Below are 12472 nucleotides of genomic sequence, written 5' to 3'. Positions count from 1 at the left end.
CTTTTCAGTACTTGTTCTCTTTAGGGAGGAGTGATCTGTCCTCATACACATACCTAGATTTCATCATGGGTTTTCTATTTATTTGAGTCTAGGTGAGATATTTTTTTATTTGTTCTCATTTCTTGACCATACATTGACTTGTTAAAATTACTAGTGTTCATACAAAGGTAAGTCACTTCAACTGAGAGGCAGTAAAAAGAACATGTGACATTTTTCTGTTTCCCAGCTATCATGTGTTAATCAGAATTGTTAAAGATGGAAACCAGAACTTGTAAAAAGTTTTACATGGTGTCTGGGATTCATAGATTCTGAAAAAGCTTTTGTCTCAGTTTCAACAAAATCTGCACTAACAACCCTTAAGAAGCAGGCCAATCAGTATTACTCATATAAATATCTGTTGATTAGTCTTCATCAGAGCTGAAAGAGGAATTATTCAAGCACACTATATATATCACCAAATCTATTCTCAGAGGCCCTAGAGAAAGTAATCATATTCTTAAGTTGGAAAATGAAGAAGTTTCCATTTTGTAACATTTAGGAATAGTACATACTAAAGGAAAATATGTGTCAGAGCCATTTTCATTTTGCTAATGACATTGCACAGTTTGCTTCTACTATAGATAAACTTAAGCAACAAATAGAAGGATTTAATAAAGCAAGTTTGAAAGTAGGTCTTAAAATCAATTGTAATATGACAGAAATAAGCAATACCACAAATAGAAAACTGTGTGAATTAATTGTGTAGCATAGAAGCAGCTTATGAATTTTTTGTGTCTAGAGCAGTTGAAGATGATGATTAGATAGATAACAAAAGAGTAAAAGTGGCTTTGATTGCTTCAGGTGAACTAAACTCGGCTTTACAAACTAAGCTTCTTTCAAAGTGTCAAAGAGGAAAGCTTACAGTCAGATGCATTACAGGTTTTTACTTGTGACACAAGGCATAGACTCAATTATCGAAACAACTCATTAACTGAGCATTGCTCAAATATCAATGGAGACATGTATGTTGGGAAAACAAACAGTAAGACAAAGAGACAGGAACACAAATAAACAGGTCAAGGAATAACCTGGAAGACACACAAAATTATGACTGTAATGAAAATCAAATGGAAGTGGACAGAACTTATTACCAAGTAATTGGATGGTAGATTGGCCTAGGAAGGTTTTTGGTGAATTACAACAGATAGAAAAACATAAGCAATGACCAAGACAGTGATCTAAGGTAGGTAGGAGTCATTAGAGCATCTTATATGCAGGTTGTTAAAGACGGTAAAACTTACACATGTCTAGAGGAGGCCTTGATCCAGGAATTGAATGTCAGATGGCTACTACTGCTGGCAAGGATGGTGGTGATATTGACATTCCACACACAACTTATCTTATCTCCACTTCTCATCATTGTTCCCCCAGCTATGCCTACACATTCCATATCATAGTCCTGTCAGGTCTGTCTGTCTCTGGGGCAGATCAGAATGATACAGATGTTAGTCTCTACTTTCAATGTGCTTCTTTTCCACATTGTCTGCCCTCCCCAGTGTCCTTAACTTCCTGTTTTTTTCTGAGCCATTGCTTTCTCTTTTCCTTTATCGTGTTTCATAAATGACTGATAAATATATTTTTTATCTTTGAATTCACTTTTGTAGCCTCCTCTGCCATAGTAATGAGAATGGTCTGTTAGTTAATTAGTAAGTTAGTTAGTTATGTGTCCCATAGATCATATTCACAATAAAAGTTATAATGTAGAATGTGTCGATTTAAGAGAAGTAGAACACACTTTTTTAAGTTGATTGGTTGGTTGGTTTGGGGTAGGGGACCAAACAGTGAGGTCATTGGTCCCATTGAGTTAGGAACGGATAGGAATGGAAGTTGATTGTGCCCTTTCAAAGGAACCAGCCCAGCATCTGCCTGAAGTGATTTAGGAAAGTCACAGAAAATCCAAACAGGATGGCTGGACATGGGTTTGAACCATAATCCTCCTGAATGCGGGTCCAGTGTGCTAACCACTTCTATTCAAGAATTTGGATATGGTGTAGAAAGAGTTATTATGGAGAAATACTTTTAATCTAAATTTGAAAACACTCCTGCTATCAGTCAGACATTTTATTTCCATAGATAGATTGTCTAACAGCATAATAGCCACATATTTGACATCTTTCTATCCCATAGTTAGATTTGTGAGAGAGTAACTCAGATCATTTTTTTCTTCTAGTTTTCTACTTGTTGATATATCTGTTAATCTCAGACACTGGTGGATTGTTGGTTTCAAATTCAGTAAGTGAATAAGTGTGTTGTAGGACCAAAGTTAATATTACCAGCTACTCAAAGATATGCCTGCATGATGTACATGTGTGAATCCCACACATAATTCTAATTACTTTCTTTTGTGCAATGAATGCTTACTAATTAAGTGATGAGTTACCCCAGAGTACCATCCCATTAGACATCATGAAATTAACAGATTGACTTCTATAGCACCAAAGCTGGCAATTATTCTTATGGCAAATATAGCTAAATGTAACTGTTTTAGCAATATGGTTTTTCCAGTTTTAAGTTTTCTTAAGAATTCACAGCTGAAAACTAAGAACTTTCAACCTTGTTTATTATTTTTTGCTGATATACAGGGTTAATACAAGGTGGGATATTTTTGACAGTAAAAAACCTGATGAACAACATGTTTTGAAAGTTTAAAGCAAGCCTATTTATGTAAAATCACTCAGTAACTTTCACTAAAACATCATTATTATTTTCTCTATTAATATCTCTGCTTCACTTTGCAACAATGCTTGTATCATCTCCAAAGAGCTCTGATTTCACCATCTGATTCAAATAAAATTATAAATAATTTACATAAAGCAAGAACAGTAGTAGATCGATGATTGAACTTGTGGGACTTCCATTGCAATTTCTCCCCTTGAGCATGATGTGGTGTCCCTCTTTGTATTATTCAGACAGCTTAGGGTAACTTTCTACATTCTGTTTCTTAATTAAGAACTAAACCGTGAACTACATCTTCAATAACAACTTAACTTCTCTGTGATTGTTTGTCTAGCTGTGGATAACATTCCATACATTTGTGTGTTGTATGTTAATTAAATGTAATGATTAACTTCACAATTGCTATCTCCAGTTCATAAGACAGGTGTAATGACTGTTTCCCTGTTTCTGGTTGCACCTATTCTATAAAGATTTGCATTCTTAGTTTTTGGTCCAAGCTGCAAATTCCTGGTAATTAAAATAACTTCTTGTAATATTTTGAATTAATTTTTGTAGAGTGTAATTGCTTTCATTTATCAATGTATATAGCTCTTTCTCTGTGTGTGTCAGATAATTTATTATTGATGTTAAATAGCAGAAATGAAGCAATACTTCTGGATTATCTCCTACCAGAATCTTTCAGAAAGTCTACAGTGAAATCATTGCAGGCTATTGACTATTCCTTTGCTTTTGGCTGATAGTAGAATAAAGAAGTCTATTAAAAAGCCAGTGGGAATTTGTACAGTGTAATTTTTCATCAAAACATCACAACTACATTTTTAAATGTGATGATTTTTCAAAAATGTTGAAACAAGCAGATTTTGTTATTTTTTATTTGCTTTTACTTATGAGGAAACTATAATTATTTCTGCATTTACTGAATACGAAGGGTGTACCACTGTATGGCTGCCTCATTTATCTACTACACTGCAGGAGGTATACACAGATAAATTGCTTCTTCAGGGTGTGCAAACCTCCTAAACAAATAAAAAATCCATTTAACAATATTATGAAAAGGAAAGCTGCTGTTCATCATAAAACGGAGATGCTGGAATCCATTTAGCTTGTTTCAGTAATAAAAAATTTAATTTTCAATGCATCCCTGTTTATTTTATATATCTAATGATTTCTTTCAAATCTGCCCTACTGGATGAAACTCAGAAAGGTGATCCCTTTGACACCAATAATCACATAGATCCTACTTTGTACAAGGACACCTCTCATCAAGCCACAAATACTTTCTGCCAGAGGCTTTTCCATCTCTTGTTCAGGTGTATGCAATAAATTTCATAACAGCAGCAATAAACCAATTAAAAGCAGCCAAGTTAATTTCACATATACACAGGGAAAAATAATAAGAGACCATGGACTGGGGAAAAGGAATGAAAAGGAAAGCTACATGGTAGAATTTTGTACACAGTATAATTCAGTCATTGATAACACTTGGTTTAAGAATCATAAAAGATAGTTGTACATGGAAGTGACTTGGAGACACCAGAAGGTTTCAGAAATATTATATAATGGTAAAACAGAGACTTCAAATCCAAATTTTGAACGGTGACAAGTTTCTAGTAACAGATGTGAACTCTGACCATGAGTTTTTGATTATGAATTACAGAGTAAAACTAACAAAATTGCAGAAAGTCTGGAAATTAAGGAGATGGGACATGGATAAGCTAACACCCAGAGGTTGATGGGAGTATTAGGCAATGAGTAACAGAGACAGGGAAAAAGGAACATATTAGAAAATGAATGGGTAGCTTTGAGAACTGAAATAATGGTGGTAGTAGAGAATCAAATAGGTAAAAAGACAAAGTCCAATATAAAATCCATGGATAAAACATTAGATATTGAATTTAAATTGGATTGAACTTGAAAGACAATGTTATAGAAAGGGAAGAAAATGAAGATGAGATGAAATATAAGATACTGCAAAAATTGGACAAAGCAGCGAAAGATCTAAATAAAAACAAGGCCTCAGAAGTAAAAAAAAACAGTCCATTAAATTCATTGTGAGCCTTGGGAGAAATATCACTGCCAAACCTATTCCACCTGGGAAGCAAGATATATAGGACTGTGAAATACAGCTAGAAGACTGTAATAAATCCAATTCCAAAGAAAACAGGTGCTGATGGGTGTGAATGTCAGTTTGGGTTTCAGAGAAATGTAGAAGCATACAAGGCAGTACTGACACAACAACTTCCTTAGAATATATACTGAAGAAAGGCAAACCTATGTTAATAGCATTTGTACACTTAGAGCAAGCTTTTGCCAATGTTGACCGGACTACACTCTTTGACATTCATAATGTAGCAGAGATAAAATACAACTTGTACAGAAACCAGCAGCAGTTATAAGAACCAAAGATGATGAAAGGGAAGAAGTAATTGAGAAGGGAGAGAGACAGAGTTGTAGCCTATCCCTGATGTCATTCATTCTGTACCTTTAGTAGTAGTAAAGGAACCCAAGGAGAAATTGGGGGAGGAAAGAAGAAAGGAGATGAAATAAGACATTGAGGATTTCTGATGATATTGTAATTCTGTCAGATATAGCAAAGGCCTTGGAAAGTAAGTTGAATGGAATGGACAGTGTTTTCAAAAGAGATTATAAGATGGTTACCATCTAAAAAATGAGAAGGGTATGTGGAATGTAATGTAATTCAGCACAACAGTCAGCCTTTTATTAACCACATCTTTAAAATGCACACTGTAGTGCCATAGTTGAGCTGTTCTACTGTGGTCACATATTACTTTATATTTGACTGGGTGAGGTGGCGTAAGGGTTGCAGCACTGGACTCTGATTGAGGAGCAGGTTTCAAATTCCTGTTCAGCCGTCTACTGTTCAGCCATGTGGATTTAGGTTTTCTAAAATTTCCATAAAGAATCCAAGGTGAATATCAAATTGGTTCATTTGAAAAGACATGGCCAGTTTCCATTCTTCTATTTAACCTTTCTGAGCATTTGCTGAGCCTCTAATGACATCATTGTTCACAGTATGCTATACCCTACTCTTTGATTTCCCTCCTAATGTAAAGGCTTTTCACATGTCTGTTACATGTTCCACCTACTATGACTGATTTTCATTTCCTAAACCCTTGCACAGTTCACGTGTTTGAGGCTAGTAATTATCTTCATAATACTAATGGCTTGGTAAGTTTCATCACATCTAACCTGCCGCACCTACACATCTTCCATGGCTACCATCAAATAACAATAGTTGTTATTCCCCATTATTTTCACTTTCAACTGAGCATTGTGTGTTTCATCAGAGCTTGCCTCATTCTTATTTACCCTAAAACTAAATAAGGCTAGCTGCTTCTACCTTGCATAACAAATCAAACTTGTTGTTTATTGAAAATTTAACGTGTTTGCATAGTTGTCCCATTTTCATTTGTTACTAGTTACTCTTCCAAATATTGCACAATATTTTTCTTCCACTCCTTTTCTTTTTTCCTTTTACAATTCAACCTGAATGACACAAACCTTTGCATCCTTTTCACCAATTCACTTGTCTCTCCAACATATTCAGCAGTTCCACAGGAGAGCCTCCCCAAAAATTGTCCAATGGTAATATATCAGCCAACTATCTTCACATATAATCCAGACCAGATTATAGTAGGTGTATTGTATTGTATTGTATTGAACTGGGGACCTAGAAACGATGGAGAGGCTTCATCTCCACTGTAGCCCGCAGCAGGTCACAACCCCTCAACAAGCTACAAGCTACAGCAGTCCACTCACCCCACCACTGCCCCACACGGCCCCTTGTGCCCCCCCCCCCCCCCCCCCCCAGGGAACATCTCACATCAGACGAGTGTAACCCTAATGTTTGTGTGGTAGAGTAATTATGGTGTACGCGTACGTGGAGAAAGTGTTTGCACAGCAATCAATGACATAGTGTAACTGAGGCAGAATAAAGGGAACCAGCCTGCATTCGCTGAGGCAGATGGAAAACTGCGTTAAAAGCCATCCACAGACTGGCCGTTACACCAGATGTCAACATTAATCCGTCGGGCGGATTTGTGCCAGGGACTGGCACACCTTCCTGTCTGGAAATCAATGCATTAGACCGCACCATAGTTGGTGTACTTTTCATTCCAAAAGATCCATAATGAGGAGATCTTTCAGGATGTAGACTGTGTAGAGAACAAGATTACACAATAAATATTTACAAAGAAAAATGGGTGTAGTAATGTACTTTCTACAGATCCCAAGTAAAATGGTCCTCATGGATGAGGAATAATAAAAAAATCTTAAACACATTTTAATTTAAAAGGTAATAACAAAATTCTCACAAAATATGTAAATGTTTAATATTATAAAATGCATATGATAATTCTTAGGCTACTGTGACCACATATTATCAGATAGAAAAATCATTTTAGAGTACTTATTTGCAATGATCGCATTGCTTCCGTGAATTTGTATGGAAGTCTGATTGTACATAATACTCACATTATTTGATATCATCAGTAGCACATACACCTGAGTCAGTCTTGCTAAGTAATTCAGCAGGAGGAACTGGCCGTCGATAAATCGTGTACATACTTCTGAAACTTAACTTCATTAGTAGTTAAGCTTTCTATGGCTGGTGGCAATTTGTTGAAATTTGTGTAGCTAAATAATGGACACCTTTCTGGACCAAATTAAATGACTTTAAATCTTCATGAAGGTTAGTCTTTTTTCTAGTATTGATTCCATGAACCAAGTTGTTGGTTTGAAAAAAGAAAAAAAACTGTTAATGACAAATTTCTTTAAAGAATAAATGTATTGAGAAGCTCTAGTTAGATCCCTAGTTCCATAAACAGACCACTGCAGGAAGTTTTGGGTTCACATCACAAATAATTCATATTACATATATTATGGACTTGGGAAATTTTAACATGGCTTGATGAGTTACCCCAAAAATAATCCAGTGGGATGAAAGTAAACAAAGAGTGCTAGGTTTTTTATACCACCTATGACTGACAACATTCACAGTGTAAACAGAAATTTGTCTTGGCACACCAGCAGTTCTGTGGTATGCTCCCCCAATCTGAATTTACCATCAAGCAGTAATCCCAAGAATTTGACACTGTCAACTTCTTCTATCTGTTTAACATCATATTTTAGGCATATACCAGTGTGAGACATCTTACAAAGTCTGAACTATACATAACATGCTTTTTCAAAATTTACTGACAAAAGAATTTGCTACGACCATTTATCAGTGTCCCTGAAAATTTCTCATCAACTGATCATTCTAATACTATACTTGATTTGCTATTTATTGAAATGTTTGTGTCAGCTGCTAATGAAACAGACTTGATATCTAGCAAGTGTAATCTTCTCCCCCCCCCCCCCCCCTTCTTTGTTGTTGCTACTGTCCAGTATGGTAAAGTCTCTTCTGAAGATTCAAGAGAAGTAAAATTTACAATAAACTTGTTACTTATCTTTTCTTGCACAGTTGGCTCCAGTTCTTCATGTCTAGGGGTCTGATTCTTGAAGCTGAAATTCTCACATTTTAGGTTCTCATGGTTAAATTGATCTAAATAATATTCAAGAATGTTGTTGCAGAATTTTTGTTCTTATGTTAATTTGTTGTCACATCTTACTATATCAAACTGTCTTTTGAATTTTCACATTTTAAAATCGAAATTACATTGTTCACCCAAAATACAAAAATATGTCCAATCACATCAGAGGCATGCTTACAACTACCTCACTCTGTAATAATAACAATTTCCCAACGGATTTACAATTTTTCTTAAAAAATGAATTTTTGTTGGTTTAGATTATTACTTTATAAATGAATCCAGAAATAAACATAATGAACAGTACTAGATTGCGTAATTAATAATAGAAATTTTAAGTGTGCCAAATATTTCGTAATTTCAACTGTTCTAAAAAAAATAATTTTAAATGTACGTTCAGAGATAGAACTTACCAATTGCAACAATGAAAATAAAGTAATTCCTTTTCATAAATTTAGGCTTGAAATAAAACATATTGTGTATAAAATAATATGAAATTTTTCAGAAAAACAGCTGAGATAATACTGACCGGTTCAAAATTCGAAAAATATTTCTGGTGTCGACTACTGCTGTTGAGGAAAAATAATGCTAGCGGAGGATGTCTCTTTACACAAGGTTATTAATGAAAGGTCACGATAAACATAGGAAAAAGTAACAGCCCTAAGATAGACTCTTGTGAGACGCTACATGTAATTAGTTCCTAGCTGGACAATGCCTACTAGCTTAATACATATCCATTTCTTATTGACAACCTTTGTTTACTGTCAGATATAGAATTCCAACAATTTTGCAGTATTTCCTCTTGCACCATATTTTAATTTACTTAAAAGGATATGAATGAAAGAGAAATGCTGGTCAGCGGTGGCCGAGCATTTCTAGACGCTACAGTCTGGAACCGCGCGACCGCTACGGTCGCAGGTTCGAATCCTGCTTTGGGCATGGATGTGTGTGATGTCTTTAGGTTAGTTAGGTTCAAGTAGTTCTAAGTACAGGGGACTGATGACCTCCGAAGTTAAGTCCCATAGTGCTCAGAGCCATTTTTGAAAGAGAAATTTCCAGATCTCGGCTGCACATGGGCACTGTTTTAAATACAATTGCAACTTGTGAAAATTTGTACCAGACTGTCACTCGATCCTTGATGGTCCACTTCGGCCATCTGAATGCGCCTCCTGTCCAGTCCAGATTTCCACATGCCACAAACTATAGATATTGTCCCCCCTGTCAAGTATTTTCTATTTGCTCACAGATATTCAGCTGAGAGTTTGTATGAGTGATTGGACCTACACAGAAGATATTTCACTGTCACAGTGCATACATGTATAGATTTACATACAGGTCTGTTCTTTGAGACATAAAAGATGCTGTGACTTAACAAACGGGAAAGTGCTGGTAGATAGACACAATAAAAAACACACAAACACACACACAAACATCAAGCTTTTGCAACCCACGGTTGCTTCATCAGGAAAGAGGGAAGGAGAGGGAAAGACGAAAGGATGTGGGTTTCACGGGAGAGGGTAAGGAGTCATTCCAATCCCAGAAGGAGAAAGACTTACTTTAGGGGGAAAAAGGGACAGGTATACACTCGCGCACATACATCCATCCGCACATATACAGACACAAGACAAGCCCCCTCCATGAAAAACACAACCACACCATAACACCACTGCCTCCAAATTTTCACACGCTGGCAGATGATGTTCATTGGGCATTCACCATACCCACACCCTGCCATTGGATCACCACATTGTGTAGCGTCATATGTCTTTCCACACAACATTTTTCCACTGATCAATCATCCAGTGTTTATGCTCCTTACAGCATGCTAGGGTGTCGTTTGGCATTTACTGGCATGATGTGTCGCTTATGAGCAGCATCTCGACCATTAAATCCAAGTTTCCTCACCTCCTGCCTAGCTTCATAGTACGTGCAGTGAATCCTGATGCAGTTTGGAATTCATGTCTGATGTTCTGGATAGATGTGTGCCTGTTACACATTACAACCCTCTTCAACCGTCGGCAGTCTGTTAGTCAACAGACGAGGTTGGCCTGTACACTTTTGTGCTGTACGTGTCCCTTCATGTTTCCACTTCACTATCACATTGGAAACAGTGGACCTAGGGTTGTTTAGGAGTGTGGAAATCTTGCGTACAGACGTACACAAGTGACACCCAATCGCCTGACCATGTTCGAAGTCCGCGAGTTCTGCGGAGAGCCTCATTTTGCTCTCTCACGGTGCATAGTGACTACTGGGGTTGCTGATATGGATTACGTGGCAGTAGGTGGCAGGACAATGCACTTAATATAAAAAAAAATTGTGTTTGGGGGTGTCCAGATACTTCAGATCACATAACATATAATTGATATTCTGGTATCAGGCTGCACAAAAGTTTAATGCCAGAACAAATGGATTGCAATGGCCAATAGAGGGCAGTGTCGCCACAGTGCTGCACTCGCCTAGTGAATGTGCCATCATCTCGCCACATGAATACACCGGCCAATAGTGTCCCTCCCAGCCAGCTTAAATACCACCACACATCGACCAGTCAGTCGGTTGTGTACTTAATCTGATAGCATTTGTTGCTGTCTCCACTGCACTGCTGACTACTCCTGGTGACTTTGCTTTGATAATGGTTTTCCTCTCTGGTCTCAATTAGGATTGTGGCTCATACTTGATCTGTTGACAGCATTGTGTCGAAAATTTGTCATGCTTTGTTGTAACCTAGACTGCTACTGCCTTATTCCTGTTGCTAGACTCTGGTGTGGGTTGAGTCCCAACCGCAGGCAGTTTTCCTGCTTTACGTAGTCATCCTTTCTCGGTTGTTCTCTGACATGTGCACAGATATTCAATGACTAGCAGATACGGCTGATATCTAGCAAACCTCAAGGCCAGAACATCAACTGGAATTAAATAGTGTCTTTTAAATCACTTTGGTACCTGTCTGTCTTGTGATACGGACAACTGTTCTACAACAAAATGCCATATGAGATGGGACAGACATTAGCCATAAAAGGACGCAAGTGGTTAGCAATAATATTTGCGTCATCCAGGTGAAAGTCTGTGTTCATCATGAAGTGAATTTGCAGAATAGGCATCCTAACATTCATTGGTGTAAGACATTGTTCATCTGGCAGACAAATTAAGTAAATTGTTCCACAGTCAAATCACGGGAAGTAACATTGTCTGTGTGCATTCAGTGCTCTGACTGTATCAGTGGCTCAATAAAGATGCACATAATAATTGTATGTTTTGAAGCTGAATTTGCTAGAATGTAAGATGAATGATGTACATCAAAACTCTTGAGCCTTCCCCATAATTGCACTGTACTATGCTATGGACTACTACCTATTTGATTTACAGAGCACAGAGATTTCTTTTTTTAATTGTCATGTCTTCTGTTAGTGGTTTCACTGGTCATTATTGCTTGTTAATAATTACTTCTGACAGCAGCACATTAACATTAACTCTCCTATAATGTAACTGGGTAGATGATAAATCTGCTCACCAAGCAGCAGCAGGAGAACACACACATTAAAAAAGGTTTTTCCTGTGCAAGTCAGTGCCCTCTTCTTCTGGCAGAAGTATTGAAAAGGAAGGAAGAGGGTCGAAGGAAAAGGACTGGAGAGGTTTAAGAAAAAGGGTAGAGTTTGGAAAATCCACCCAGAACCCTGGGTCAGGGTAGACTTATCAAACAGGATGAGAAGGAAAGACTGTTCGTTCTCATCCTGTCTGGTGAGTCTCCCCTGACCCAGGGTTCTGGGTGGATTTTCCAAACTCTACCCCTTTCCCTAAACCTCTCAGGTCCTTTTCCTTCACCCCTCTTCCTTCCACTTCAATGCTTCTGCCAGGAGGAGGAGCCACTGGCTCTGAAAACTTGCGTAACTTAAACCGTTTTTTATATGTCTCTTCTCCTTCCATCGCTTGTAGAGTGTTTCTTTTTATCTATCCAATTATGTTATACTATCAAAACTCACTCCCCACCTTTTTTTTCTTTCTACCCACTTTAATCTATATTATAGCACTTGTAAAGTGGAGAGACAGCCACAGTGTTCTGGGTAATCAGAATGAAGTATTTAGTCACTCAATATTGTGCTCCATTTATTTATTTTGTCACTAATAACAACAATGTAGGAAAAGATAGATTGCTACTTACTATAAAGATGGTATGTTAAGTTGCAAACAGGCGCAATTAAGACACTTACACA

General features: G+C 37.2%; 1 protein-coding gene across 1 annotated transcript in view; it reads left to right on the top strand.

Annotated features, from left to right (window-relative positions):
* Window positions 1-12472, top strand: part of LOC124607439 (proton channel OtopLc) — a 736982-nt gene that overhangs the window by 718849 nt on the left and 5661 nt on the right. The gene's annotated exons all lie outside the window — the stretch shown is intronic.

This window comes from Schistocerca americana, chromosome 3 (genome assembly GCF_021461395.2).
Source record: "Schistocerca americana isolate TAMUIC-IGC-003095 chromosome 3, iqSchAmer2.1, whole genome shotgun sequence".
Taxonomy (NCBI): Eukaryota; Metazoa; Arthropoda; class Insecta; order Orthoptera; family Acrididae; genus Schistocerca; species Schistocerca americana.
This window is presented reverse-complemented; position numbering and strand designations above follow the sequence as displayed.